This window comes from Pan paniscus, chromosome 5 (assembly GCF_029289425.2).
Source record: "Pan paniscus chromosome 5, NHGRI_mPanPan1-v2.0_pri, whole genome shotgun sequence".
NCBI lineage: Eukaryota > Metazoa > Chordata > Mammalia > Primates > Hominidae > Pan > Pan paniscus.
In genome coordinates, this window is record NC_073254.2 from 115,561,640 (window position 1) to 115,589,041 (window position 27,402).

General features: G+C 34.8%; 1 long non-coding RNA gene across 1 annotated transcript in view; it reads right to left on the bottom strand.

Moving 5' to 3' along the window:
- LOC129398021 (uncharacterized) overlaps nucleotides 1-15,035 on the bottom strand; it is a 35,521-nt gene extending 20,486 nt beyond the window's left edge. The window contains exons 1-2 of the long non-coding RNA XR_008625718.2: nucleotides 14,637-15,035; nucleotides 9,393-9,446 (exon numbers count right to left, since the gene is read on the bottom strand). This is a non-coding gene — a long non-coding RNA (uncharacterized LOC129398021). The remainder of the gene's footprint in view (nucleotides 1-9,392; nucleotides 9,447-14,636) is intronic.
- Between the last annotated feature and the right edge of the window lie 12,367 nt (nucleotides 15,036-27,402).

Sequence of the window (27,402 nt, forward strand, 5' to 3'; positions counted from 1 at the left end):
TACTCCTTCTAAAGACATAATTGGACTTCATTAGTAATGTTCAACTTTTTACAAAGATGGCAAATTATTGGAGATTGATTTTATATTTATATTTAGACATATAACTGGCTATGTGAATATATTTAAATACTGGGGAAATTCCTTCACTGTCTCAGAGCGAAGCAAGATTCAACTGTTTTGTGTTCATTTGTGTCTTAAAGGCAAGGGCTAAAGATAAGGTGGCAAATGTCTACTTTATGTTTTTGGTCTTAACTGTGCCAATGTAATTAGAATTCCCTGTATCTAAAATGGTTCCTTTTACTTATTGAAAGGCATTTTAGTGTGGTTTCTGTGTAATATCAAATAAAGATTATTTAACACTTCTCACATTTTATCGATCATCTGTAAGGTCAGATGCTTTAAAAAATAGCAAGGTAAATGTCACTCTTGAATTCTTTACTATCTAAGTCAGACTAAGTTATAATTTAGGACTGTCTTTAAACAGCCATTCAGAAACATAAAACTGTAGAACTGCTGTGTATTTACGACTGGGAATGGTACTTTTGCCAAATTAAAAGGATCAAAGTAGAGGAGATATACACAAATTTAAAAATTATGTGTGCTCATAAGACAATTAAAAACAAAATTACAGATAAAAACAAAGTATACAAAGATGTAAATTTTTATATCTAATCATAAAATGTTAGAGGGAGCAATGAAAGTATAGAGTTTTTATGTGATTAAAATTAAGCTATTATCAACTTACACAGCCTCTTATAAGTATAAAATGATTTATGTAAGCCTCATGGTAACCACAAAGCAAACACTGTAATAGTTGCATAAACATTAAAAGAAAGAATCCAAAGCGTAACAGCATAGAAAACCATCAAACCTCAAAAGAAGATAGGAAGAAACAAAGGATCTACAAAATAACCAAAAAGCAAATTACCAAATGGCAGTAGCATGTCCTTACCTATTAATAATTACCCTGGACATAAATGAATTAAATTCTCCAATCCTAAGACATAGAGTGACTGAATGTATTTTTAGAAAAGAAGATCCAACTTATGTCCCTACAAGAGTACACATAGGTTGAAAGTAAAGAGTTGGAAAAAGACATTCTGCAAATTGAGCACCAAAAAAGAGCAGGAGTAGCTACACTTATAACAGACAAAATAAACTTTTAAGATAAAAACTGTAAAAAGAGACAAAGAATATTATTATCTAATAATAAAGAGAACATATTATCGAGAACATAATTGTAAATATGTATATGCATACAAAATATATAAAGAACCTAATATATAAAGCAATTATTAAATAATCAGAAGAAAGAGAAAGACTACAATAAAGTAATAGGAAACTTCAGTATCCCTCCTCGAACAATAGAGATCATCTACACAGAACATCACTAAAGAAACATTGAACTTGAATTCTACTTTAGATCAAATGGGCCTAAAAGACATAAACAGTATATTACATCCAACAGCAACAGAATACATTTTTTCTAGTCCACATATAACCTTCTCCATGATAGATAATATGTTAGGCCAAAAAACAAGTCTTTACAAATTTAAGATTAAAAAGTATCTCATATCTTTCCCAATCACAATGGTATTAAAGTAGAAATTAATAAAAGAAGAAATCTAGGTAAATTCACACATATGTGGAAATTAAACAACAGGCTTCTGAAAAAAATAGGTTAAAGAATTAAAAGGGACGGCAAAAAGTACCTTGAGACTGATGAAAATGGAAACATTATATACCACATTTATGAGATGTAGCAAAAGCAGTTTCAAGAGAAAAGTATGTATCAATAAATGCCTATATCAGAAAAAAAGAAAAAGTAATCTAAAGATAGACCTCAAAGAATTAGAAAAAGAACTAAGTCTAACGATAGCAAAAAAGAGAAAATAACAAAGATCTATGCAGAAATAAATGAACTAGAGACTACAACAATATAAAAAAAGTCAGTGAAAGAAAGACTTGGTTCTTTGAAAAGATGAAATTGACAAACACTGAACTAAACTAAGAAAAGAAGAAGGCTCTAATAAATAAAATGAAAGAGGAAATATTGCAAAAGATGTAACAGAAATACAAAGAATTACAAGACACTACTCTGAACAATTCTACACCAACAAATTGTATTACCTACCTAGAAGAAACAGATAAATTTCTAGACACATACAATATACTAAGACCCAATCAAGTAGAAATAGAAAATCTGAATAGATAAATTACAAACAAGGAAACTGAATTAGTTTTAAAAACCTCCCATCAAAATAAGTCCCGGTCCTGTTGGCTTCACAGCTGAACTATACACACATTTAAAGGAGTCTTAATACCGATCTTTCTCAAACTCTTTCAAAAAATTGAAGTGAAGGGAATATTTCCAAACTTATTTATGAAGCTAGCATTACCCTGATACCAAAGCCAGACAGGACAATCCACAAAAAAGAAAATTACAGGACAATATCCCTGATGAGCATAGATGTAAAATTTCTTGACAAAATACTTGGCAACTGAATTCAACAATACAATAAAATAAACATTCATCATGATCAACTGGGATTTAACCCTTAGATGCAAAAAGGTTCCAACATATGTGGATCAGTAAATGTGGTGCACCACATTAATAGAATGAAAATTTAAAATTTTATAATCATCTTTATAGTTGTAAAAAAAGTACTTAGCAAAATTCAATAGGCTTTCACAAAAAATCTCAATAGATTAAGTAAGAGGGAGTGTACTTCAACACAATAAAGGCTATATATGACAAGCCCAAAGCTAATGCCATTCTAAACAGTGAAAAGTTGATAGATTTTTCTCTAAAATCAGGAATAAAACAAGAATGCCCTGTCTCACCACTTCTATTCAACCTAGTAATGGAAGCTCTAAACAGAGGAGTTAGGCAAGAGGAAGATATCAAAGACATTCAAGTAGTGAAGGAAAAAAGTGAAATTGTCTCTGTTTCCGGACAACATGATCTTATATACAGGAAACCCTAGAGATTACATGTACACACACAAACACATACACACACAACTGTTATAACTAATAAATTAATTTAGTAAAGATGCAGGATACAAAGTCAACAAGAAAAAAATCAGAGGTGTTTCTATAAGCTAATAATAGACTATCTAAAGAGAAAATTAAGAAAACAATTCAATTTACAATGGCAACAAAATATAAAATATTTGGACATAAATTTAACAAGGAAAATGAAAAATCTATACACTGAGAACTATAAAACACTGGTGAAAGAAATGGAGGAAAACACAAATAAATGGAAATATATCCTGTGTTCATGAATTGAAAGAATTGATATTATATAAATGTCCATACTACCCAAAGTGATCTACAGATTCAATACAACCTTATCAAAACTTCAATGTCATTTTTCACAGAAATCGAAGAAAATCCTAGAATTTATATGGAACCACTAAAGATACTAAATAGCCAAAACAATCTTGAGCAAGAGGAACAAATTTGGAGGCATCACACTTCCTTATTTCAAAATATATTATAAAGCTACTTAAAACAACATAGTACTGGAATAAAAACAGACACATTGGCCAATGAAGCAGATGAGCCCAGAAAAAAAGTCATAAACTCATGTATTTTTGCACAATTATATTTTGACAAAGGTACCAAGAACACACAATGAGAAAAGGATAGTTTATTCAATAAATGGTGCTAGGAAAACCAGATGTCCACATGCAGAAGAATGGCATTGCATCTGTATCTCATACCTTATAAATAAATCAACTCAAAATGGGATACAGACTTAAATATAATATCTGAAACTATAAAACTACTGGAAGAAAACAAGGAAATAGTTTGTTGAAGTTGGTTTGGGCAATGATTTTTTGGATATGACCCCAAAACCACAAGCGAAAAAAGAAGGACAAATAAGATTCCACCCCACTTAACAAAACTGCCATTGAAATAACTGAGATTTCAGAATGTGGCTGGAGATGACTAATGCTCCAAATGGAGTTATCAAATTATTGAGTATGCTCCTCATCAGTTATAGTTTACATTCAGCTTTTCTTCACAGGCATTTTTACTTTATGTTAGGTAATTATTTTTATCAGTTTTGCCACATTTTCAAAGGAATAAAATAAAAAGAAAAATCAAATTTTTTAAAAGTCTAAATGTAATGATTTCTGATGAATATTTATAAAACGTTGATTTGATTTTTAGTATCCTCAGCTCTTTATGTTAACTCTGAAAATCTTGGTCTAATCTTGGTATACCAAAATCAAGGATTAAGCAAAAGAGATATTTTTTTCCTCAAACACTTTGAAAGCAAAATGAAATTTAGAAACATGACAGAACAGTGGAAATGCACTAAATATAATGTTGTCCTAAAACAAGGGTTAAGAGGTCAAAATTGCAATAGTTTTACATAAGCAAGATAATTTACGTTGCAGTGATGAAACATTCAACTAAGAATTTAGAATAGTCTCAGTGTGGCAGAAGCCACACTAATAGAATGGTTAGATATAAGAAAATGTATCTTATGTGCCAGTTTAGATCAATTTTTATTCTTAAGCGATGTCATCGTTATATGAGAAAAAAATAATAAACTAGTGATGTCAGTTTTAAATGAGAGGAATTTGTGGCACACATACTATGTATTTATTCCTGTTTTTCTAATGTCTATTTTTTTCTAGGTTTCCTTATGACGTTTAGTGGTAAATAAACAAGATTGGGAATTTTCTTCATAAAGATGAAAAAATAATGTCTACACGTGGGAACAGAAATAGTGTACATATGGGAAAAGGAACTGCTGACAATTTTTATAGGCATGTCATAGGACTGAAACAAGAGAACTTTGAACAAATTCTGATTCATGAAGACAGTGGAGACTAATGAGTCTGCTTTAAAGCAAGTGTATGAGTCAGTTTCAGTTATCTGTTGCTAAAGAATAAGCCACCTCAAAACCTGGTGAATTAGAACAACCATTTATTTGCTAGAGAGTCTACAGTATAACAACTTGATCTGGGCTCAGGTAGCTAGTTGTTATGTTGGTCTCAGCTGGGGTCACCTTAAGTGGTTGCAGTCATCTGATGGCTCCATTTGGACTGGATGGGGTATGATGGTCTCACTCACATGTCCAATAGTGTGTGCTGTCTTGTACAACTCTATGTGTCCCTCTGTCCCCCAGTAAACCAAACTAGCATTTTTACATGGCATCATAAGGACAATGTTTCACAAGGGCAAAAGCAGAAACTGCAAGTTTTCGTATGCCCTAAGTTCCAGAATTCATATAATTGTTACTTCCGTGATATTTTATGGGTCAATCCAAATCCCCAAGGCTAATCAAGATTCAATGGGTGGGAGAATAGATTCCACTTTTTGATGTAATGAATTGCAAAATACCATATCCATTGAAATCTACCACAGGGGTTGTTGCATTTCTTGCAATTTTCAAACACAAAAATTATTTACAAAAATAATTTTCATGAGACTAGAGAAGAAAATTATTGATTAAAGTATTGATAATATTAAGAAAGCACAAGGGAACATGTACTTTATCTACAAGGGAACTTAATTGTAAGATTTATGTCTTATTATCTTATCATTCATGTAGAAGAGTACTTGTCATCTAGTAAGTGAGAAATAAAGTTTTGTTTTATAATAAATAGATTTAAAATATTTGAAGTTGGTTATGAGTAAAAAGGATTTTCAAATTTTTTTCTATACCTTTAGGTCTAAGAAACAAGTTAACTATAAAATGATAGGACATATATTTGAAATGAGCAGTTTGGGACCTAGATATGGTGATGTATTAATCAAATGAGCAAGAGAGTCTTATGTGCATCAGTGTGTTACCAATGTTAAAAGCAAAGAACTACAAATTGGATAAAAATTGCCACAGCATACTTTCCGATTTTATAGCAGCATCCACATTAACATGGAAAATGTAAAGGCATTTATGGACTATTTGCACTTCTATGTAAAACATCTCATAATAATCACATATTTATGGCTAAGCACATTTTAAATCTATAGAACTTTTAAATAAGTTGCAGGTTCTACAGATATTTCTAATGGGGGTTTTGCCACCTGGAATTCAAATTTCAAATCAAGTATTGCAAACTTAGTGGCTCATTATAAATGGACAGAATTGTAGGTTTGTATTTACCATCTTGACAGGATAACTAGCAATGACAAGAGACAAAACATCAAGTGCACTAATTAATGATCACTTTAAATCTTTTTAAGGAAAATAAAATTAGTATATTTTCAGGTACTTTAAAAATATCATTGTCAGGTAAAATTGCAGCTTGTCAATTGTGATGAAAATTTAGTTAAATGTATCTTCAGGATTTTAAAGGAGTCTATCATGTTATCAAGAAATTATATAGGACTACAAGCTAATTAGAAATATGATTAATATAAAGTTATAAAAATGTGCATCACTGATTTCAAAAATCTTAGAAATCAATAAAGCATAGCCAATTGAAAATATTAAACTGTATAATTTGAATAATTTACAGAAAACTTTTTTTTCAAGTACTTCAGTGAAGTGAAATCAAGCCCCCTTGAAATTAAGGCACCAACCATAATATGAATTAGCAATAAAATGCATATCTTTGCTCTTATCCCAACACTATCAGTTAACATAGATACTCTTTACTTTCTGCAAAATTTTTACAGCAGATTAGAGTTAATAGAATAATTGTATTGTATCTTTCCCCCCAAACAACTGCCATTACCAAGCAAATGTAAGTGGCCACTCAGTGGTTTCTGAAGCTTTCAATACAAGGTTTTGAAAGGTTCAAAACATTTAAGGTTCCCCTTCTCATCATCTCAAGAACCACAGTTCCTATAACGCAGCAAACAAATTTTCTTGCACTCCTTCTAACAGGAAAAATCAATTTTCCTTGCCTTGATATTTGCGTGGAACCCATTAGGAGGCCTTCCTGTCACATGTTCTTTAACATAAATCCTGGCCTGACACATATCCTCGCAACCCTGATCTCAAAATCTATTTCCTCTGGAAACATGTACTATATAAACTGTGTTACTTTGTAGATATCTCAAACAGTTATTGGAACAAATTGTGAAAGTTAAATAAAAATTATCACCTTATGCATTTTCTTAATTCTGTTTGCATAAAAGGAAAGCCAATTATTTCAGAAATTGTTGCTTGTAATTCTCTTGTAAACTTTTTAATGAGTGTAGACTTACTCTCTTAATAATTAAGAACATAAAAAAGTAAATACATTATACATGTGTAAATATGTTTAAAGTAAATTTCAGAAAAATAGTGCTCTCATAAATAAGATTGACAATAAATATGAATTTATATTGAATTTAACATGTTAGGAGTTATGCAAAGAAAAGGTAGGTGATATATGATCTATTCTTAACACATTATTAGTGCTATTCATATGAAAGCATTGAATTGAAAAAATAAGGAATGAAATAATTATCGATTTCTAATTCTCAGCTATATCCAATCCAATATCTAAAGCAGTATTTTATAGCAAAATTGTATAAAATATTAAATCATTACAGCAAGGTCATGTAACTCTTTTCTACCTCCCAAACTCTCTCTCATTCAGAATCTCCCCTTTATTTACTTTGGCATGCATAGTCTCACCATAATTTTTAATACCAAATAGTAACAAGGACAGCTTACAAATGCTAATACACCTCCCAAAATAATAATATATAGAAATAATGGGCGAAGTAGAGTGGGAAAAATGTAAAGAAGGATGGACACTCTTAATTGTCTAAATAACTTCTATTTCATCTACCTTTGAATTCCTTTTCTGCTCAAGTTCATTCTCTATCCCATGTGACTGAGGGGAAGGTGACTTTTGCTTCTTACCCCAGAAGGGTAATCTGATATATCCCAAGCTAAGCTCAGAACTCTCCTTTCCTTAACCACTGTGTTCTCGCAATAGGGTATTTCACCTATTTCTGGCCAATGACATGCAAAGAGGAGTCTATGAGGGCCTCTGGCAATACTTTCCCTTAATTTTTCTCAGAACACAGCTAAATATGGTACCTGGAACGGCTGCATATTCCCCATTACCAGACTTAGGGAGAAGGGCAAAACCAAAATGACTGCAGAAATGTGAACTATGCCTGAACTCTACACTTGCTCTGGACTTCTGTTATGCAATATACCATTTTTCTCACTGTTTCAATCCCATTGAGAAAAGAATCTTGTTTGTTATGTACAATAGATGGCATTTTAACTGATACAAATTAGTAACCCAATAATTCCAAGTAACTTTGTAGATTTCTTTCTTTTTAAAATCATAATGGCAAGAGTCCCAGGAATATATTCTTGAAAATTAAGACCCTCCGAAGTGTCCCTACTGTTTCTGACTGTTCCCAAATAGGTTTTTCATATGTGGATCCACACATCACTCTTTCAACTATAGCTACTGCACAGTCTCTGCTCTAGTCTTGTTCTTTTGCTCTGTCTTCTGATTATCCAACTCCTCTTCCCACTATTCAGAGAAGCCTCAACATTGGTGGTGCTCATCAGAAAAATAAATAATATTCACGCAAAGTTGGCTATCACCAAACATTGACAAATGTTTTTAAGATTCTGGCTGCATTGTTGTTTTCTGCACAGAGAGGCAAAACATGCTATCCCTAGTTCTGTACAACACATGTTTTCCTTGTTCCCAATGCAGTTTTGACTTTGCCAAAAATTACTCTACACATTTCTGCCTTTAACTCCTCCTTCATTCAGGGCTCAAAAACAGGCCATGCAGGGAAACAGAATGCATCATATCACTGCTATTATTATCTCATCTCTCTCCGTTTCTTAACAGAAAGGAAAAGTTTCAATGAATTCAAGCAGACATTGTGGAGGTGCTGGTTTTTGTGGCAGTGAATGGACTCCAGCCTAACCTGCTTTGTTACAGTAAAAGACAAGAAAAATAGACTTCATGGCTGGATGTTTTTCCCATTAAAATAGCTATTTACTTTTTCTTATTTTTTACAAAAACTGCTTGTTCAAGTACTACAGGCAATTTCCAAACGTTTCTTTAATTTAATTAGATTTTTTAAACATTCAAAATAGCAACCCTCCTGGGGATAATTCGAATTTAAGACACATTCTGAGTCAAAACCTGCCCACAAACTTTATGTTTATTGATCTAAAATGGCAATAACAACTGAAATATTATAATTTCACTTAGCCTGCTAAGTTACTTTTTATGACTTGTGTCAATTATCATCACAGCATAGCAACTAAATATCACCCCATAGCAACTAAGTATCAGAATATTTATGGACTAATCCCAGATGAAAACATATGTTGTCTGGGATGACTAAATGACAGAGACTGCAAACTTACTATTTATATGGATATGCAAATAACATAAATGAGTGGGCCATATAGGGTGGCTTGGGACAAAATAGGAAGCATATACCTGGTCTGGAAGCACGTGTTCCTCTAAAAGGGCTACCAATCCTCAGCTTCATGGCTGAAAGGTAGAAATATATATTATCATACCTTCTGGTTTTTCAAGATAAGCTGGAATTCAAGGTTTCTATGTAAAATCTTTAGGTATTTCAATATTGGCTTTTTCAAAATGTATCAAAACACTATATAGAAATACAAATTAAAACCACAATGAGGCAAGGTGTGCTGGTTCACTCCTGTAATCCCAGCACTTTGGGAGGCAGAGGCAAGCGGATCACCTGAGGTCAGAAGTTCGAGACCAGTCTGGCTAAACATGGTAAAAACCTGTCTCTACTAAAAATACAAAAATTAGTTGGGTGTGGTGGCGGGTGCTTGTAATTCCAGCTACTTGGGAAGCTGAGGCAGGAGAATCACTTAAACATGAGAAGTGGAAGTTGCAGTGAGCCGAGATTGCAACATTGCACCCCAGCCTGAGCAACAAGAGCGAAACTCCGTCTCAAAAAAAAAAAAAAAAGAAAAAGAAAAAGAAACAAGGAACCCTCATACATTGCTGGAAAAAAAAAAATGTAAAAGGGTGAAACCACTGTGGAAAACAGTTTGGAGATTCTCCTCCAAATTAAACATAGAATTACCATTGATCTAGCAATTTTGCTTCGAGGTACATACTCAGAAGAATTGAAAGCAGAGGAAGGGACTTGAAAAGATATTTGCAGACCAATATTCAGAACAGAATTACTCACAAAATAGTCACAAGGTGGCAACAACCCAAATATCCATGAACAGATGAATAAACAAAATATGACATGTACATACAATGAAATATTATTCAGCAACATTAAAAAAAGAAGGAAGTTATGATATATACTACAACATATATGAACCTTGAAAGCATTATTCTAAGCAGAATAAGCCAGACACAAAAGAACAAATGTTGCATGATTCCACTTATTTGAGGTACCCAGAGCAGTCAAATTCATAGAGACAAAAAGCAGATAGTGGTTACCAGGAGCTGGGGGGAGGAAGAGATGGAAATTATTATTTGGTGAGTAAATTTTAATTTGGGATGATGAAAAGGTTGTGGAGTTAGATAGTGATGTGGTTACACAACAATATGAATGTACTTAATGTCACTGAATAGTACACTTAAAGTTATTATAATGGTAAGCTTATGTCGCTATGCTTATTTTACCATTAAAAACAAACCCTTATGTGGACCTATTAAAGTATATCTGCAGGTCGGAGTTAGTCTAGGGTTTTCAGGTTACGTACTCTGCTTTAGCCGTCAGTCTTCAGGAAAATCACTCAGGCTTCAGGGGTCTTAAGACAGTGGAAAGGCTGACTTCCAGCATGACAATGAAGCACTAAAATTGCTAGAGACGTCAACCTCCTAACTGTTTTATAAATTTCCATGAGAATATCCAAATACTAAGGGGAAAAAAACCTTAAGTAAAGTATTTTATAGAATTAAAGTATTATACAGAATTTTATCAGTTTTTTCCCAAATCCTCAATAATTAGAAAAGTCAATTAGGCAATTATAACGTAACTAGGATCCTTATCCTTGACTTACACCATAAGAATGGACAAGAACGTAAATAAGATGAGTCTTTGACTTGCTTAACAAAAATTTCTAATTCAAGGAAATAGGAAAAAAGCCAACCTGAAAAATGGAGCCATTATTAACCTTGGACACACAAATATAGAAAGGCTTTCCAAAGAAAAATTAAATCCCTAGTCCTCTATTTTGCCTCTATGCCTTAGAATTCTCAAAGATACTTTAAGCCTATTCTGTACTGCCATTTTCCAAATTAGAACTCCTTGGAAAGGGAATTCTTGTTTCCACTGCAGAACCCAGAAAAGATCTCTGTATATAAAAATGGGAAGCTCTAAATGGCGTCTCACATTTAGAAGGAGAAAAAGTAGTTATTGAATATCTGGTTTGTGTCATCCACAGTATTGGGCATTAACTCACTACCTGTCTTTCATCTTCAAAAGAGTGAAGCAAAACCTGACAGCACCTAGCCAAAATTAAATGAGGGTCCTTTTTTCCTGTTCTTCAACATTGCATTTGCATAGGTGTCTCTTTGTTAAAGATAAGGAAAGAAAAGACAAAAATAGTGACACATGACATAAGAATGTTACCAATTGCATAAGAATGTTAATGCCTTAAACACTCAAGGAGCAAAGTTTATAATTAAATTAATGCAAAACAGATCAAAGTGTTAATAAAAATTTATTTAAGGCTTCAGAAAATGTAATAGCAATAACTTTTTTAGGAAAAAAATTATTCTATACTGTTTTTACAATTACCATGAGATAAATATAAGGCAAGAATGGATAAAATTTAGCTGTAAAGGTTGTGGAGAAAGAAAAGAAATGGTGCAACATGCATTTAAGTGAGATATTATCCAAGGCAATTTGATTTAAAAAATGACATGTGTGATTTAAACCATATAGTGTTCTGCAATAATTCTGATGTAACTAAAAGATATTGGGACAATTTAGCAAACATCATGAGGAAGTTAAGCCAGACAGCCAGGATACTTTTTATACCTACCTATCTCAAAGCTAGTTCTAGTGTGTATAGGAGCGATACTAGACTCTGGAAATATTGATTTCTATGCCTTCTTTCACTCCTGATGTTGGTCAGGTTTTTCAGTTTTGAAGGTTACTATCCTTCTAGTATCCCTGGGATATATTAAGGTCAACAACAGATTCCATAGTGAAGCCAGATCTCTCCAACAGAAAGAATAATTACTTCAATCCTCCACAACCCATCTGTGGACAATTAATTTAACACCTTTGACACCCAGTTTCTTTAATCAGAAGACTGTGTTAGTGAGAGCAAATTATCAAAGAAGATAATATGAATTTCACTATTATTCCCTTTCCCACCCTTATTTTTAGGTCAGGGTATTTCTTACAGTTGAAAGTTGCTGGATTTTATGATTCAGTAATCTACCAGAGCAATGGTAACCACATTTCTCCAGACTCACCTGTCTGCTAGAGCAGGCATCCCCAACCCCTGGGCCATGGATCAGTATCTGTCCATGGACTCTAAGGAACTGGGCCACATAGCAGGAGGCTAGTGGCAGACCACTGAGCAAAGCTTATCTGTATTTACAGCCACTCCTGATCATTTACATTATCTCATCTGTATTTACAGCCTCTCCCCATCGCTTGCATTACCACCTGAGCCCCACCTCTCGTCAGATCAGCAGCAGCATTAGATTTTCACAGAAGCATGAACCCTATTGTGAATTGCACATATAAGGGATCTAGGTTGCATGCTCCCTATGAAAATCTAATGTTTGATGATCTGTCACTGTCTCCCATCACCTTCAGATGAGACTGTCTAGTTGCAGGAAAATGAGATCAGGGCTTCCATTGATTCCACATTATGGCACAATGTATAATTATTTCATTATATATAAATTATATATACAAATTATTATATATAATAAAAATAAAGTGCAAAATAAGTGTAATGCACTTTGAATCACCCCAAAATCATCCCCTCCCATGACACCTGGGTTTGTGAAAAATTTTCCTCCATAAAACCAGTCTCCAGTGCCAAAAAGGTTGGGGACTGCTGTGCTAGAGAATCTGTTGTACTCCCACTCACCATGGGAAAGACATGCAGTTACCAAGTCAAATGTTGACAGTGTTTCTCAGAGAGGCAGCCAACACCCAGAGCAATGGCCTCACTCCCTGACATAGCACTAGGAACCTTTTTTAGCTGATGGAAGGAGAAGCCACTATTGGACAGCTTCTACACTTGATTAACTTGATTGGTTAAAGTGTTATTCACACAGTACATTCACGTTTATATTAAAGAGAAAGCATAGCTGCAAATTTTGATTAGAAAAGCGCCCCAACAATCACGAGTAATATACACAGTAACTATGTTCCTAGTGTAAACACTTTTAAAAAATCACTTACACTGCCTTCATTAATAAAGAAATGATTAATTTTGAAAAATATATATACACAAGGTAACTTAAAATGAAAATGCAAAAAAGAAACCCAAATGTAGTCTTATGAAAAAGGTGTAAAGCCTCATTTTGATTCAATGTAAAATTATTTTTTCTATAAAGTACAGCTAAAATAAGTACACAGATTTTAATATAATAATTAGGAAAGCATAAAAATGTTTCTAAAAAGGAGTGAGGATAAACAAAAATGAAATTTTGAACTACCAGATTGTTTCAATAGATAATAAATCCTAGTCCACCAGCAAAAGAGAAAAACAAACAAAACCATAAGAAGGCAACATTAGAGAAATTATGATAATTAAGTGACAAAGGCTAAGCCAAGGATAACTTTACAAAAGTGAATATAAATGCTTTAAAATGTCTCTATTAAAAAAACAAATACTAAGGGTTTGAATTTTAAAAGAGCACAATACAATGATGTCTCTTTAGAAAGACATATCTAAAAATAAAATAATCTTAAAAATAGACAAAAGCTGGTTAGTTAAATGTAAACTAAAAGGAAAGCTGAGTGGCAAGGGGTGCGTGAGCCAGCAAGATCAGGGTGCGGTCAATGGGCACAGTCAGGCGCACTAGCTGGGCTGGAGGAGAAGCTCCAGGCACCAGCACAGGCGCTGGCTGTGTGGGAGGCTGCGGCTGAACCAGCCATACCAAAAGCAGCTTCCGCTGCTGGCAGAGGGAAACATGGCGGTGCCTGAAAGCTTGGAGACGCTAGTAACCGCAGAGCCCCCCAAGAGGGTGTTACAGCTTGTCACAGCCTAGGCTTAGGGAGCCCCGAGTTCTGGGCCCCCAGTAGGGCCGCAGCTCTTCTCTCCTTGTAGCCCAGTGTGGCGAGAGGCGGGTGGGGAGGTGGGGCATGGTGCAGCCCGTTTGTATTACAGCTCCTTCAATTCCGCCACCCCTGGGCTGGCCCAGCCCTGCCACTGCTTCCTGTCATGTGGGGCGGCTGCCCAGCCTAGGCAAAGAGCAGGAGACCTATAGTGTTACAGTATCTCTGGCTAGGGGAATCCCAAGGTCTGGACCCCCAGGAGGGTCACCACCCTTTACTCCCGCAGTCCAGGAGTGTGTCACCATCTGCAGCTTGGTGAGCGGGCCAGGAACGTGTTACAGCTCCTTTTGCTCTGGCCGTTTGGTGGGTCCTGAGTTCTTTTCCTGCATCCTGGAAGAATGAAGTTACGTGTACAATTGGGCGTGAGCAAGGCAGAGAGGAGCTTTACTGAGTAACAGAACAGCTCTCAGGACACCCTAACGAATCCTTACCATAGGCAGGTCATCCCGAAGAGAGCGTGTACAAATCCAGGGATTTTTATGGACTCAGAATAGAGGAAGTGCATGCTGATTGGTCCATGGGCGGTCATGGGTGGGCCTGGAAAAAGCACCATCCGATTGGCCGAAAGGCATCAGTGACGTTCTCACTCTGGGTCCTGGACTCCACATGGAACTGACAGTCCGGCCTGCAGGCTTCAGGCCATCCCTCGCTTGAAGGTGGGGTTTCACTGGGACCCGCCTTCCCGCCCAGGAACCTGTCTGCCTCCTGTTACCATCAACATGCGGTTTATGACGCTCAGGCTGTCTGTGCTGTGGGGCACCTGTAGGTCTGTGCTGAGCTGCCTTCAGCTCCCCTGCCCTTCAGCTCCCCCGCCCTTCAGCTCCCCCACTTCCTTCCCACGCTTGTTGGCACCCAAAATCTGGAGGAAGCGAAGGCAGCAGGAGGCCGGCCTGTCAGTGCCGCCCTGAGCATGCGCACACCTTGCTGGGTTGCTACAGTGCCTGGGCTCTGACACAATTTTGCTCTGCACCAGGTCGGGTGCCAGGGAGCAGGGAGAGGTCGGGGAGCGGAAGCAGGCACTTCTGAGCCTGTCGAAGAAGGGGGCTTCCTGGGGCCCCGAGAGTGCAGGGATGCCCAGGTTCCGAGCTGCAGCTGCGCCCAGGAGGGCGGGCTGCTGCCCCAACAACTCGGTAGGGCTTGGAGCTTCTGCTGGAATCACCTATTCCCAGTCCCCACTGGCTCTGTGGAGTGCACAGCACTGGCTATGCCTCCCCCGCTGCAGCTGGCGTCCTCACAGTGGCCGCCACTGCCATCAAGGAGCCCAGGGGAATAAAGCACTTAGGGCACATAGCACCTGCTCCTAGAATTAAATGTTCTACAAGCCCAGCTGCTGCAACTGCCTGAAACCAGTTTTATCTAATACCTACTGAAACAATCTGCTGTGACTCTTTTTATTTTTATTTTTATTGGGGGGTGGGCGAGGTTGGGAGGGTTAGGGTGGGGACCAAGTTTCGCTCTTGTTGCCCAGGCTGGAGTTCAATTGCGTGATCTCGGCTAACGGCAACCTCTGCCTTCCGGGTTCAAGCGATTCTCCTGCCTCAGCCTCCCAAGTAGCTGGAATTACAGGCTCCCACCACCACGCCTGGTTGGTTTTTGTATTTTTAGCAGAGATGAGGTTTCACTATTTTGGCCAGGCTGGTCTCGAACTCCTGACCTCAGGTGATCCACCCGCCTCCACCTCCCAAAGTTCTGCGATTAGAGGCATGAGCTGCTGCACCTGGCCTGCTGTGACTCTTAAGACTAATTTTACCCACTGTTATCACTCATCAGTAGAAGCTTGCCAGCTCGTCAAAACTTAACTGGTGCCAATTAACTTTCTTTCAAGACAATAAGCAACACTTCTTTTTTCTATAATCCCTCTAACCTCTTTGTTCTTCAGACATGCCGAAGACTACTCAATCTATGTGTATTCCCCAAATTACAATTCTTGCTTCCCAGACAAAACATTTTAAATTTAAAAATTTGTCTCTATATTTTATTTGACTTAAACATACTTGGTGTCAGAAGTATAGTTTCAAAGCTGAATCACCTCAGGGAGAATCACTGTGAAGAACTATGAAATGAGGTACCTGTACTTGGCCCCTTGATCCCCTCCTGTTTGCCTGGGTTGCCTTTTTCCCCCTGGTGAATCTCTCTTGGACCAAACTACCCCAACTGTTTTTGTTTTTGTTTTTTGAGTTCTGTTTTATTTGGGATTTGGTTGGGGAGGTGGCTTACCTTTCATGTTTGAGAGAGGTATCTTCCTCTTTGGTTGAGAGATCTCCTGTTGGGGAGGACTCTTTTCCTCATGGCATATCTCAGCTGCAGGTCTGCATGAAGGGATTTTTCCCTTTGGGTCGTGGCATCAGTGAAGGGATTTTTTTTCCTTTAGTTGGAGAAGGTGGCTTATCATCCTTCTTAGTAATGTACTTTGTTTTCCATTCGTGTTTGTGTTTATTTGATTTTTGCATATTCAGCACTTGCATTTAATTGGCTTTTGTTTATTTGACATTAAACCAAATCACCTAGATAAATTTAGTTAGAATTGGGCTCCCAAAGTACAAAGACATAACAAAATATTTTCTGGGACTCCAGTTGGTAACATGTTCATTAAAACAGTCTGTCGTCCTTAAAACTATACTAAAAGGCCATGGCTAAAAGCTCATACACTCCAAATAAGACTGACAGCTCAATTGATAATACTGATACTTACAAAAAAGGAAAAACAAACAAGATTCAGGACTCGAAGTTTGCCTTGCTACTAAATACTATCTCAAAGCTAGGTGAGATAGTATGTGCTTCCTATCTGGAATTTCCCCCTCCTCTTTCTACAGTTCCTCCTCTTTATCCTTCTTAAGCTAAACTCTCTGTTTCCAAAATTCTTAAGCTATTTTGGCATACTGACTATTTAAGTAAAAACAATTGAAAACCAGCAGATATAAAAAAAAATTGACATTCATGCTGTTTCCTAAAAGCAAAAGAAAATATTTCCATGCAAAAGATACTCTCCCTATACTAAAAGAAATGGCAACATTCTTATCTTCAAGGACTAAAACTCGAGACCAAGAAAATACCATACAGACCTTGTTAGAATACCTCTTATCTTTTTGTCATGCAGTCACATTTTCACAGTTAACTATTCTTTGTCCAATCCATTGTATTGGTAACCAATTCAAACTGCTATACCCCAAATTTGGTTCACAGCCTTTATATGATTATCTGTTTTTAAAAATCTTCAAGTTTAGCCTTATTTCATTTTGTCAGAAAAATAATTTGGATCCAACTGTCTTTTATAAACCAATGAGTTTGTATGTTTTACTATCTCATGACTACAATTCTAAAGTAAAAGCTGTAAGATCTTTATTTATGGGTATGTATATATGTTTATTATATTTATCCACATGTACATGTATTATGTTGTATGTTGTGACTACATAATAAATCTGGCATAGTCAGCCAGAAATCTTTTAAGGAATACATTTAAATAAATGAGTACTCATGTCAAATGTATAGTAATTAATTCAAATATTTTTTTTAGTTTACTTAAGTACGTCTTTGATAAATTAACTGGTTTAAAAATTGTTGATAAATTAAATTGTTGATAAAATTAGAAATGTTTTCACATTTCACAAAGTTAGAAATGTTTTCAATAATGAATGTACATTTTTGCCTGGCTTAATTTACTGATTAAACAGTTTTGTATTTGCCTCTGCTAGATGTTTTAAGCTCATGAAGCTGTATAACCAGACTAAAAGAAAATGACCTTTGTTTAAGCAATTATTTGATAAAAACAATTAATTTAATATTGTTGATTTAATAAAAATAGCTGTATCTTCTGAGTTACTAACAACATACCTATCCATTTAACTTTAAAATTATTACTTAGGAAAACACTTGATATTCCTCTTTGGTTGAGAGATCTGTTGGGGAGGACTCTTTTTCCTCATGGCATACCTCAGCTTCAGGTCTGCATGAAGGGATTTTTCCCTTTGGGTCGGGGCGTCAGTGAAGCGATTTTTTTTCCTTTGTTGGAGAAGGTGACTTATCGTTCTTCTTAGTATGTACTTTGTTTTCCATCCATGTTTGTGTTTATTTGATTTTTGCATATTCAGCACTTGCATTAATTGGCTTCTGTTTATAGGTTATAAAATTTATTTATAGAAGGGCAACTTAAAATAATGATTACTTCTGTGTAAATACTCAATTTTCATAGGTAATCTAGGTGTAATTGTTAAAAAGCTAAATAAAATGGGTAATTGTAAATGGAATAAATGTTTATAAATGAAGTTTTTATGTAATTTAAAATCTTAAAATTATGTTAAATTAACAAACAGATATTAATTAAATTTCTTAGTCATGTCCAAACAAGATAAAAATATATTTAGCTCTACTAATCGAAATATACATTTAAGAAAAAATAATTTTGTATGATAAATAATCTTATATAGTGAATTTTTGTACTAAGATAAAATTAATAATAATTTTTTTTTAATGAATGACTTAGAGGTTAAGAAAATATAAACCGTCTAAACAAGTCAAAGAGGATTTGTAAATGATGGGCCTTATAAAGGAAGTTTAATGTGTGCCTCGATAAGCTGAGACTAAAAAGAAATTGTTTATGTGTTTTTCTAAAAGTTAAACATTGGTGGCAAGGAAGCACTGTTATAGTACCAGGGCCTGTTCGTATATACTGCAAACAAAGTTTTCTTGAAGTATTGACCTGCTCTTAATAAATTTGCCAACAGGTTTTATTTTTTATTTTAAAATCTGTTTCTTTAATGCCATCTTCTAAACTGCAGACAGTTTCTATTTCTGCCACATTTCTTGCTGAGATGTATTTAATTTTTCTAGTTTCAAATTTAAAATGCTGCCCTTTTCTTTTACAATAATAATTTCATTTCTTGAGATAAAGTTTTCCTTTTGCAATTTCTCAGATTTATAGCTCAGACGTTCAAATTTTGCTGTATCTCAGTGCACGTGATTTGCACGTTTTACATAATCATGGCCATACACAACAGAATGGCATTCTAGTCTTTCTCCTCTTAAAAAGCTATATCTTTTTCCTTTGGCTGAGGTGATAACTCTCTCAACCTTTTTTTTTTTTTTTTTTTGTCAACTCTTGTAACTTATTTCTCCACTTCTAACTCTTGTGTTAGTGGCCTGATGCTAAAATGTTTATTTTAAAGACCTAGAAAAGCAATGCTTTCCTCCAATATAATTAGATTCTATACACTTGGCTTTTCTTTATGTTTCTAAATTGTTCCATGTAACCAGAAAACTTCCCATGCTGTTATTAAGAGCACAAGATACTAGTTTTCTTGTTTACATTCCTCTATAATATAGTGTACTCTCATAACCTTAGACACATTCTTTCTGTGTCTAGTATAATTCAAGGAACTTTTTCATCAAGTTTGACTTCCAGGTTACCTAAATGAGCTTCCTGTAAGGGGAAACAATGACTGCATAGGTTTTTCTTTCCTTTCTAGTAACTAACTTAAAGAAAGATAATAAATTTTATCAAGGTAATTGCTACATTGTCTTTCTTGGGTTTTGGGTTACTTAGGAAAACTTAGCTTTTGAAGGATTAAGGTTTGTAATCCATGTAAATTTCTACATTGCTTTTGAAGTCTTCTGATTATTACTCTAGTTAAATGAATATTATATAATACTACAATGAGAGGTGAAGCCAGCTGGGCTTCTGGGTAGGGTGGGGATTTGGAGAACTTTTCTGTCTAGCTAAAGGATTGTAAACGCACCAATCAATGCTCTGTGTCTAGCTAAAGGTTTGCAAACACACCAATCAGCACTCTGTCAAAACAAACCAATCAGCACTCCGTAAAACAGACCATTCAGCACTCTGTAAAACGGGTCAGTCAGCTCTCTGTAAATTGGACCAATCAGCAGGATGTGGGTGGGGCCAAATAAGGGAATAAAAGCTGGCCACCCCCAGCCAGCAAAAGCAAGTCGCTCAGGTCCGCTTCATCAGGCTGGAGGTTTTGTTCTCTTGCTCTTCCCAATAAATCTTGTTGCTGCTAACTCTTTGGGTCCGCACCACCTTTAAGAGCTGTAATACTCCCTGCAAAAGTGGATTCGCTCCTGAAGTCAGCGAGACCACCAACCCACCGGAAGGAAGAATCTCTGGACACGTCTGAACATTGGAAGGAACAAACTCTGGACACACCATCTTTAAGAACTGTAACACTCACCATGAGGGTCCGTGGCTTCATTATTGAAGTCAGACAAAGAACCCACCAGAGGGAAGAAACTCTGGGCACGTCGGAACATCGGAAGGAACAAACTCTGTACACACCATCTTTAAGAACTGTAGCACTCACCATGAGGGTCCGTGGCTTAATTCTTGAAGTCAGACCAAGAACCCACCAATTCCAGACACAGCAGTGACCTATGACTCTGTTTTGATCAAGCATTTTGAGCTTTTTGACATGTTTGGCTAATTGTCCCAAAATCAAATTCTGAAATTCATGTAGTTTTATTCAATTTGGAAAGTATTATAACATCTGTTTAAGTTTTACTATGGCCTAAAAATACTGATTTTTAGTTGTGCTACATTAAAATTTTCTGTACATCTTTTTTACTTCCTAATAAATTTTAGTTATTTTTAAAGGTCATAAAATGTTTAATTGAGAACTCCATTTGAACTTGATATTAATACTCTTGTTTGGTTGCAAAGAGCAAAACTAAATGAGAACTATTTTAACTAAAATGAGGGTTTATAGAAAGAATTGTTTTCAAGTTGAATAAAAGTATATATGGAAATAATAAATGTTAGAGTTAATAAAAGACATGAGTTATATAGTTTTCTTCAAACATTTCATAAAATAATTTCAAATGAAATAAAGTACCCCATTCCTTCTCTCATGTTAACAAACATTTAAAATATGATGATACAAATGTAAACAAAAGTGCAAAGGAGGAAACTGAAATATAACTAGAAGAAATCCTTTGGAAGAAATTGAGCAACTCCTATACAAAACGTCTAAGAGTGTATATGATATTGATCTGTTACTTCAGGCATAAGAAATCTATCTTTATAATATAACCCAAAGCATGAAAGTACTGCATACAAAAAAATTCATTCTTCCCAGGCAATGTATAGGTAATGAAACAGGAGAATAATTAAACAGTATTTTTTCCAAACTGTGTTCCATTGTATGCTAACATAGATTGTACGAATAAAGTGCTCTATGCCCAAGAATATTTAAAAGATTTTTTAACACAGGAGTCTTCACTCTAAACCTTCTTGGGACATTTTATACTCATATAAATTAGGAGTTCCCAAGAGGGATGTTTACTAAAAAATTTTACCCATAGGCCATTAAACGATGGTATATGTGAAGAACAACTAATTCTGTGGAAATTGCTTGTAATTCATTTTATGTTGGAAAAAGAAATGATGAGGGCTTGTAAGGCAAGACTCAAGTTATGTGAAAGAATAGGAATGTTGTTTTAGTGCCAAGGTAATTTGGATTTCACACAAAGATTCAATGAATTGTAATGAAGATCAATCAATATTTCTTTAGATTCAAGAGGTGTAGAATTCAACACAGTTTCCGTCCCTCCCAGAGAGAAAACATAAGATATTTCACATTTAAATAGATGCAGAGAACGATGTGTTCTGGAAGTGAATGTAAGTACATTGGTTCTCAAATTTCTCATATATCCAGACTCACTATTTGTCATTGTTGTACTGTAGTTATGACACAGGGTTATTTTTATTTTCTGTTTTGTTTTTTTTTCCGTTGTAAACCCACTTTGTCTCAGATTGGGGAGAAGGTAAGTAACAGGAGTAAAGGGTTTATCAAACTGTAAACGTTCTTTCTTCATCCACACTTTAGGACAACTGCAGGAGAAAGGCCCAGGTATCATTAAAACACAAAGAAATTTCTTTTTGAGGTGATGAAAATGTTGTAAAATTGTCTGTGGTGATGGTTGTATATATCCGTGAATATGCTAAAATCACTTTGAATTGTATAATATGTGAATTATATCTCAAGCTTTTAAAAATATGTAGCATGATAAGAGAACTAAACCTTAGGAATCAGTCATGGAGCTGTAAACAGAGAAATCTAGGCCTTGGGGAAAAAAGTCACTGCTGCACTAAAAGTACGCATTTTACTCACTAGCTTGTTTACTGAAAAGCTAACTTTAAAATCACCCACTGACAAGATGTCTGCTCTAAATCAAAACGAGTATTTTTCTCATTTGTTGGTCTTTTATTTGAAGCCAAAGAACATTACTGTGGATACACGTGGGCTATATTTACATAAAACTTTTGTCTTTAAATTCTACTAAAGTAACTTTATCATATTAAAATATGATATACTTTTAAAATACTTTTAATGAAGACTTTTTTAACTGTTACAATTGCTCTATACCACATGCTTCTCAGACAGTTTTTCTCTTGTATATCTAAAAGGCTCCAAACTGTTTCATGTTCTGAGGTATTTTATTTCATATATAACCTTTCTAAAAAAATTCACAGTATACTTGGAATATCCTACTTCAACTAAGATGGGTTTCTATTATGTTGTTATTCTTCCTCTGTTTCATTAAATATATCCTGAATCTTTTATCTGCAAATTTACAATCTTATCAGTCGGCAATTATATTCTTCTATTAGAAGGAATCCAACTTACCTGTAGGAAAATTGCATTCTGAAATGAAGAAAATGTATTTCATGATTTAAAAATATGAATCATAGTCCACATGAGACTCCAAGTTTTCAAATTCACTTAGAAGGAGCTGGCAGAAAATATGCTGAACTAAGGTAAGTATTTTAGTGAGGAAATGATTTCATTTATTTAAATCTGTCATTAAATATACTAAGTTTTGTGAAATAACTACATAAAACCCCAGATTTCACAGTAATTAAGTCAGTCCATCTTTGACTCTTTGTCAAAGATAAATCAGCCTTTAATTATTAATAACTTGGCTCCCAAATTTAGCTGTACTTTACAATTTTTGGGCATCAAATCAGTCACAGGACAAAACCAATGTAAAAGCACACATTTTTAAAAGTTTTATGATATAACTCTTTTTGGTTAAAGAGACACATTCTGAATCTTTGTTAAAATAAGAAAATTGAGTACTTATCTTAGAATTTAAAAATTACACAGATGTGTGTTCTGCCCATAGCAAAATGATTTTACAATCAGAAGAATATCCAGTGTCCTTAGAATGGTAGTTCTCATTAAAGAAAGATTGGGGCCTCCAAAATGCTAAAAAAAAGTCACTATAGGTTTATTTCATAGTTCTTTAGATGATCGTTAAGTAAATCAATCTCAATCACCATAAGATTTTATTTGAATGTTCTAAATCCAGACCATCCAGGATTCACCCTTTCTGTGTCTGCATTCTTCGGTGATCTTCAGCCCTACTCAGTTTCATGCACACCTAGAAGAAATTCATTCTTTCAGCAACAGCATATTAAGACCACCTAAAAGATACAAAACGCAGTAGCAGTAAACATGGCAGACAGTATAAAACAGATCTTATATTCTAAGGTGTGGGAGCATGGTAGACAGACAACTAACAGACTAACACATATACAACAGTGTGTCAGGTAGTGTTGTGAAGAAATCTTGAGAAAGTAAGGATAACAGAGAGTTTGTGTTCATGTGAGGAGGATTACTTCAGAGAGGATATCTGGGGGGGACATCTCTGAATGAAGTGAAAGTGTAAATTAGCAAAGAAGTGGGGAATACCATTCCAGGCGAGACAAGAAAAAGCAAAAGCCTTGAGATGGCATTTTTCAATAACAAGAACTGCTGTCCAGCCAGAGAATAGTGATCTAAGAAGAGAAAGCTTAGGGAACATGGTGTATTATGGGCTAATTGTGACCCCTCAAAATTCATATGTTGAAATCCTAACTCCTAGTCTCTCAGAATGTGACTGTTTTTGGCAACAGGATGTTTAAAAGTAACTAAGGTAAAATAAGGTCATTAGAGTGGGCCATAATGCAATATGACTGGTGTCCTTATAGGAGGAGATTTGTACACAAAAAGGCACAAGAGAAAGACAGTAATTTACAAGCCAAGGGGAGGCTTCAGAAAAAAATAAACCTGCTGACATTTTGATCTCATACTTCTAGTCTGTAGACCTGTGGTAAGCTTATGTTGTTTAAGCTACTCTCTCTGCTGTAATTGTTTACGGTAGCCCTAGCAAACTAATGCAAGGTTGAGGAAGTAGTCAAGAGTTAGATGAAGTGGGGCCTTGGGTTAGTATTTGGCTTTAATTTTGAGATAGATGGGAAATTATTGGATAGTATTCAGGAGGAAATGAGATTATTGAATTTCTTTTCAAAGACGTCCCAACAGGTGGGTAGGACATTTCATGGAAGAGAGTATACTCTAATAACAGCCTTCACACCACAACTAATGTGAGCATGGCCTCCATCTCAAAGGCACATCATCAGTCTCTGGACTTAGCTTTGACGCTTGTGAGAGCCCAAAATAGTAGTAACCTTGGAAATGATTGAGAGAGAAATGAAGGAGAGAGAAGTATTTTTATATGCAAAAAGGCATAAAAATAAAAAAAATCCCAATTTTGAAATTATAAACATACCTTGTCACATTGTGATTTTAGGATAATTAACAGAATCTGGGTAGTTTTATTAAAAGAGAGGCTTGAGAATATTGATATTAAAGAATTTTACTGAAAGTAATATTTTATTTGGAGTTTAATGTGAACTTAATTTATATTTTATAAAGTAAATTAATTGTTATACTATTAAAATACTATAATAATGTATCTTACTCTGAAAAAAGAATTCAACATTGATTGAAATCAAGTGTATTCTCACAAATAAAGTTTTTCAAAATGTGATAACAAGTCTTCAAAAAATCTTTTCTTTCTTTATTACATTTTTATTTGAACCTAAAAAGTCTCTTCACTAAAATACAAAAATTGGGGTCTATGTTAGAATATTTTAGTTTTGTTTATATTGAATTCAGCACATTAGAACTCTAGTAACTTCAAATAATTTACATCAGTATAAAGGAATGGTCATAAATACACAATGGATGGATTTACATATGGATTTCAATCTGGTATCAATTCATTCAAATCAGCAACGCATAAGAATAGCCAAAAAGAAAATGCTGCTGTGACTAAATGTAAGGTTCTTAAAATGGTAGTAGAAAAAATGTGTACAATAATACTTAAACAGTATTTTATTTAAACCTATCAAATACCATTTTCAAGAAAATAGAAATAAATACACTTGTTTACAAGCATGTTTACTAGGCACAAAGAAATGCAAAATATAATTCAGTGTTATTTAATATGAGTTTTCATCAACAGGCACATTTCTCGAATAACTTCCTGGAAATGGCATTACTGTGTTAAAGCAAAAAAGTTGCAGTGGACAAGATCAGCAGACCAAAGTTGATTTTATTCCGATATTATTGACAGCAATAAGTGAGAGAGCACAGAGCAATTCTGGATACCCAGATCCAGCTCCATACCAAGATAAAGGGCTAAAGGGTTTTTAAGCACTGGAGTGACCTAGCAAAAAAGTTCTGGAAGACATTAATGGGGTAGTTGATCAATGAAATGTGTTGAGTACATTGAGTTATTCTTGAGTTTACAAATGGTTTTCTCTGGGCTTAGGCTATCTGTGTTTGCTAATTGGTGTCCACTTCTTCCCTCCCACAGATACTGAGAGATAGAAGCACTCTCTTCCTTAATGATTACATTTCAAAGGGCTGGTTACCAGGCCCTCTGGAAAAGCACTCCTAGGTTGTAAAATTGCAAGAGGCTGAGAGCGATTTACATACATTTAAAATTGGCAGAGAAAAAATACATACTTGCAAATTTTCTTGTCAATGCTCTAACAAAAGAGAAGATGGAGGCCTATAGTCAGTATGAAACCTGTCTAAAGTTTAGTCAAGCTGAGAGGAACATTAAGCCAGTTTAGGTCAACTGCAAGGTGGGTCACATTAAGCATTTTAGTTAAATTTATTTTTTAAAAAATTTTAGGATTAATGATTGTAGTTTTAGGTTTTAGTATGTCATTTTCTTAAAAGTAGGTATATCACATAATTTTACACCCTCCTCAATTCTTATATACAGCAACATGCAGAAGGAAATATTTTTAGTTAGGGAGAGTATGGGCTTCAGAAATCACCCTGACCCAAATCTGCCGCATAATAACTGTGTGACCTTCAGTAGATGGTAACCTTCTTCTGTCTTGTAAAATGAAAACAATGATAGCCATCTTACACAATCTTTGGCTAAATCTAACAACATATTATTGTAAAACATCTAATATACTGACTAGCACAAATAAGACAGCTGTCAAATACCATTTCCCTCCTCCTAATGCCCATAAGATTGTTGGAATAAAGCTTAAAGTTTAAAAAAATAACAATCTTCTGATAGGAGGAAAATATCTGTATTCTCTACCATCTTTTTTCCCTTCAAACACATATAATATAACTCATATGACTGAATGTTTAGAACAAGGTTCTTGAAGTTGCCAGTTTGGGAATTCCATGCCTTAGTGCACCAGTGGCTTCTGTGACCTTAATAGAACCTCTGGGCCAGTGCTCATTCATTTCTGAAATAGACACAATACTGGAAAACATCTTTATTTCACAAGGGTGCTTTTTGCACTACTGAAAAAAAAATCTTTTTAAGTTACACAAGATGAAAGTACTATTGTTATTAAATATGTGATGAATTGTTAGTAATTCATATTCTGTGATGTTGTAAGAATCAGTAGCTTCAGGAGGCAAACACTCTCAAGAGTCTTGGGCAGAAGAAACTGTATAATGGCAATTGAATTAGCTGCTAAATTGGAAATAAATCATTGAGAAAACCCAGTATCCCTTTGGAAACAGAGAAGCTATTATATCTCAGTAGAATACTTATAACACTGGAAGAGAAGTTTAATATGATCTCATTTCTTGCCCATATCTGTAAGAGTCAAGTGCTTCACTGGGACATAGCCAAGACATTTTCTTTTATAGAGCAATGCACTGTCAAGGTATTTTTTAAATATTTAATCTAATATTTGCAGGACCTTTGTTCACATTAAGAAATTGATACATACTAATTAATTTTGTCACATACATATGAATATATTGCTAACCTGTGTGATCAGTAAATGTTTTAAAATTTGCAAATGGTAAAATAAATACTGAATAAAACCTCCCCAAAGTTCATAAGGTTTTTTTGTAAGTTGTAAAATTTCAG